We start from the raw sequence: 5,584 nt of genomic DNA on the forward strand, positions 1-5,584 counted from the left end.
ACTTTTTGGTTCTTCTAATTTCTTTAGGGGTTTCACTGTTCATAGGCTTCCTTGCTCTTTAATCTCTTATTCACTGGGTGATCAATGATACTAGCAGAGGCTGCTATCCTTCCTCAACAGCTGCTACTCTTGATTTTTTTCCTTCCTTCCTTTGCTGGGAGACAGCAGTGGTTCCTGTTTCCTTTAGTTGCACTTAATGGGTGGAGCTAGACTTGAGCTGCATCTACATGAGCAAGGTCTTAAGGAAAAAGAGCAGGCCTTTTGAAGAACCTGCAGAGCATCTACACGCTGCCCTCTTGATCTGATGAGGATGAGTGCCTTTTTCTGAAAAACTTTGTGAGGTAGGGGGGTGTAGATGCTTTGGGCAGGGCCACTTTTTTCAAAAGAGCACCCCTTGTAGCACTAGATTTTTTTTTTTTTTTTTTCAGTCTCTGGCCCATTCTTTCAAAAGAATGGGGGCTGGATGGACACTGCCTAAAGTGTAGATTATTCTTCTTGGTCTGCTTTTTTGTGTATGGACATGCTCTGTCAATTTTTTTCAGAAGAGATCTTCCATAATAACTCTTTGAAAGATCACTCTATTATAAACATGGTTTTAATCAGCCACTTGTGTCTATAAAACATTCTAATTAAAAAGCTCTCTGAATAAGTTTGGGAACTTTCTCTAGCACAGCAACTTCTCATTTGTAGTAGCAATGCCAGCAGATTTAGGAAATGATTACCCTTGATTTGACACAGACTTACATCTGGAATGTTGTCTAATTCTGTGGCCCTCATTAGAAAAAGAATGTAGATACAGTGGAGAGAGCCCACTGGAGGGCAACAGAATGATTAGAAAGCTGGTGCACGTGACATTGAGGAAAAGCTGTGCAATTTAGGCTTATTTAGCCAAGAGAAGAGAGGGAGGAAGAACATAACAGCCTTCAACTATTTGAAGGGGGACTTGCATAGAGGAGTGGAAGAGGCTGTTTTCAGGAGTAATATGACTGAACCAGAAGCAATAGTCTCAAGTTGCAGGGTGGGAGGTTGAGGTTGGCTAGTAGGAGAAACTATTTTGGGGGGGGAGCACTGGAATATAGCTACCTAGAAAGCTGGTGGAATTTCCACTCTAGTAGGTCCTCAGTTCCCATCTTGACACAAACTCTGGAGTGGGATTGAGTTAGTGGGGGGGGGGGGGGGGTGTTGATTAGGCAGTTTTGAGTAGGCAGTTGAAGTTGATGACCTGAAGTATCTTCCAATCCTACAGGTCTGATTTGTACAGCTGGGAAACCAAAGCCTACTCTTCTTCAGGGAGATGAAAGAGAAACTAGGAAGTTTGGGGCGACGCAACTAGTTAGAAAAATGTCCGGACCAGTTCACCCTCCTTTAGCCCATAGTTTTTTGTGTGATTACTATATTAAATCTGATCTTGTTCTTAGAGGTGAACAAGCACTTGATTCCAGGCAGGTTTGCATGCACAAGTGGTGGAAGTTTTTTCCCTAGCAGTTGCTGTTGGCTGTAGAGCCCCCTGGAGTGGCAAAGATAGCAACCCCTTCCTCAGTTTCTAGTCAGTTTGTGAGGGCCTTGAACTAGCCAGCTTTTGCCAAGGCAAGAGAAAATGCTTAGTGCAGGGATTGCCAACCCCCAACACACATGCCAAGGGTGACACAAGTTGATTTGTTCCATTGGCATGGGAGGGAACTTAGCCCCACCTCTTCTCCCCCATGCACCCAGGGGCTTGCTCAAAGGTTCGAGCTATTTCTTCTAGCCCCTTGCTTCAAAAGCCCCAGCTCTATGCAGGAAAATGCAAAAGTGTGCACAAAGTGCTTAACCAGGTTTGAAAACAAGGCTTAATTGTCTTCCAAACTGGTTCAGCACTTTACACTCTCCCTTGTATTTTTTTTGTGCCCAGAGCTGAGGTTTTAGCAGCAGCCACCATAGTCAGCTTCTGGTTTGCTTCAGTTCCTGTAGCTGGAGATGGGAAGAAGGTTGTTTTTTCTTCCCCTGCTGTGCTTTCAGAGGTTAGCAAGGGCTGTTACCAGGCACATGAGGAAATTCCCCCTCCTGCTCCTTGGACAAAACTGCTTGGAAGGGAGCAAAACAACTTAGCTGGAAGGGAAGTCCCCCTGAAAGGATGAAAAGGGGGTGGGGCTTGATATAAAAATTTTGCTCACCCCTCCCATAGGCACTAGAACTATGGATTTGGGTTCTGGGACTTTAACATTGTATGCAAGGTTACAGTTTGAGTCAAGGGTTGTCAGCACCCCAGCTACAAAATTGTTCCAAGGCCCCTGCAAGGCTCAGCTGATTCCCACCTCCCCTTAGCACCAATCAGGAGGCCTCCTCCATTCTGTTTGCACTCTAGCTATCATGTGGCTGGCTTCCATCATGTGTCCGGTGCAGAAGTTTCTTTCCAATGGCATTGTCTGTGGTGAGGGTAAGGCTAGTGAGCCAGCTGACTTCACAGTGATGTGGGCATTCGGTGTTCTCCTGGACCTGCCTTGGACCAGGGGCTGGGAGGCTGAGGTGTCACAGTGATATTTTTGTAAACCCCTGGGACAGACAAAGGATGGTATCCCTTGGGTTCAAAAACAAATCTCAGGTTACTTTGAAAGCACTAAAAGAAGTTTTCTCAGCTGTAGTTTGATCCTGTTAACTCTTTTGCTGTAATTTTAGATGTATTTCCATAGTTCAGCCCCTAAATGAGGATGCTCTGCATCTTCACTAATGAAGCTGTTGTAAGACTATTAATGACTTTAAAAATTTCGCCTGCACTTGGACCATATATGAAGTGCTGAAATTTGGCCTTTTGATCTCTGGCTCGGAAAAGTTGCTGACCACTGCCTTAGTGTTAACACTCTGTGCAGTTGTTAATTTGGTTCCTTGTTAGACTACTTTTAAATACAGCAGTTACCCTTATTACAGCCCTAGGCATGGGGGCATGCACAAAGCCCAAGATTTTAAATCGTGCTCCAGCTGCAAGAAATGCACCCTCAGCTGAGTGATCTTCATGAAATCCATCTGAGTTGCTAAGGAGAAAAATACTGCTTGGGGTGCAATATTTGCTGCAGACTTAAGCCTTGCAGCAGGAAAAAATGGTCCAATCAGTGATTTCTAATTCTGACCCCTTCTCCAGGATGTAGTGGCTTGGGGTCACCTCTTTGGAATTAGCATGAACAAGCACTGGAGGGGGGTTGGGGAGGAGGAACCTGTTCTTGTAAATAGTGTTTTTTGGGATGTTTTTCATGTCCATTCCACTACCCACCTTCCTCTGTCAAGACTATCCAGCAAGAAGGAACTGAGGGAGGGGTTTGGGTTGGCAGGACTATATTAGGATTGTCCTACTGAGGTCATCTGTATTCTAAGCTTTATGCAACCATTAAGGCTGTTCCTAGAGCCCTCTCAAACCCCCTGTATTTATCCAGACTTCAGTCTTCTCTCCATTGCCGCCTTAGCCTGCCTTCAGGAGGCTACACAACGAAGTTATGCAAATTCAACTCCTGCCATACTCTCCTTACACATACGCATGTCTTAGGCCATGTCTGCACTAGCCAAAAACTTTGAAATTGCTATGCAAATAGCCATTTTGAAGTTTACTAATGAAGTGCTGGAATACATATTCAGCACCTCATTAGCATGCAGGCAGCCACGGCACTTCGAAATTAGTGTGGCTTGTCCAGATGGGGCTTCTTTTCAAAAGGACCCCGGCTACTTCCAAGTCTCCTTATTCCTATGAGCAGATGGGAATAAGGGGACTTTGAAGTAGCCGGGATCCTTTCGAAAAGGAGCCCCCTCTGGATGAGCTAATGAGGCACTGAATATGTATTTCAGTACATCATTAGTAAACTTCAAAATGGCTATTTGCATGGCAACTTTGAAGTTTTTGGCTAGTGTAGACACAGTAAGGCTATGTTACGTATTCAAGAGGGTTCCTGGCAAAGGGCTGCAGAATGAGGGCTCAGCAAGCAGAAGATGTAATTTGCTGCAGCCTACAAACTACAAGCATTTCACATACCTACTGATCCAAAAATTGTACTTTTAATAAAACTTGTGCAGGTAGTAGGCCCCTAGAAACTGCCTCAACCTGCATGCAATGCATGTTAGTTTAACATATAACAGCATTGTATCTGAGGGGCTGTTGCAGCTACATTTGAAGAATTAAGGTGATTGCCATACAGTCCTCACAGGCTCCCAACAGCCCCCACCAAGCTCAGCCGGGGGATGAGGCACTATGCTTTTGGTGTTTATTTTATCAGTGCACTTATGGCCCAATTGAGAATGGAGTCTGACTAGGCTCTGTGCCTTGCCTATCCTGCAGAGCTTACATTCTAAATCAACTCAGAGGGGTAGTCATGTTTGTAGCTTCACAAAAACTAAGCAGGCCTGCAGCAGTTCGGCTTTGAAGAAGTAGGTTTTACCCAAGAAATATCATCATCTAATAAACGTGTTTATCTTCAAGGTGCTACAGGACTGCTTGTTTTTTGTTACTGTAAATACAAGAAAAAAAGTGGGTGAAAAAAACTGTAAGCAGACTGAAGTAGGTGAGGTCAACGAACATCAGTTCTATCAATATATTTTGTTTTGGGTGATTTAGCTCAGAGAGGATCAGCTAAAGGAGGAGACCAGGAAAGAAGATGTGCCAGTGTGAAGTAGAGCTAAGGTGAAGAAGGGAGCAGGAGTCTGAACAAGAAAATCCACTGAAAGCTATAAAAACACTAACAATATTTATTAGATGATGAGCTTTTGTGGGGCACATCCACCTGGGACTGCTGTCCCACAAAGGCTCATCACCTAATTAATAGTGTTAGTCTTTACAGTGCTACAGAATAACTTTTTTGTTTAAATAAGCTCACCTTAAAAATATCTGGTAGGTAAAGTACTCACTGTAAGCTTGGAAATGCAGCGCTACACATCACAACCTTGGGTAACTGCATCCCACCTGTTTCTCAGATGTGCTGGAGAGGATACTGGCTACCAAGCTGAGGTAAGTGCTCGCCTCCGTTACTAGATATAAAAACGTAAGCTGACTCAGTTTAAAAAAGTAGTTCATCCACCTGATCACTCCTATCCTGGAACCAACATGGCTACAATGCTGCAAACAAGGAAGCAAAGAGACGATTGTAATCACCATGCTCGGCTGTGGCCTCCGAACATTTACAATCCAGGCCTGTTGGCGGGTGGGAGGCTGCAATGCACGTGGTACAGGTGCTCTACCAATGATTCCATCTACTAGTTTTTGATTGGCTATTTTCAAGCTTCTTGCTTGTGATTGGTCGGGGAAAGCGGCCGAGGCAGAATTAGGTGTTTCCTGCCGCCAGGGTCTACAATGGTAATTCCAATGAGGCTTCCTCCTTCAATAGTCTCGCTGCTCTGCCTCTTAAATGGTAGCTCCCTCTCCCCGCGCGATTTCGTGAGATGGTATCTTCCATTTTCCTTCCTCTTGGATTGGATTTGCGCCCGAAGGGGGAGAGGAAATTGAGAGGCAGGAGCCTGAAACTGCCCGCCCAGCTCACTGCCCTTTGCGGCAGAGCGAGCTGTGATTGGTCAGTGCGAGTGCGAGCTGTGCTGTGATTGGCTGTTGAAGAAGAGCTGCTCCCGCCCGGTG

Source organism: Carettochelys insculpta, chromosome 29, assembly GCF_033958435.1.
Source record: "Carettochelys insculpta isolate YL-2023 chromosome 29, ASM3395843v1, whole genome shotgun sequence".
NCBI classification, from domain to species: domain Eukaryota; kingdom Metazoa; phylum Chordata; order Testudines; family Carettochelyidae; genus Carettochelys; species Carettochelys insculpta.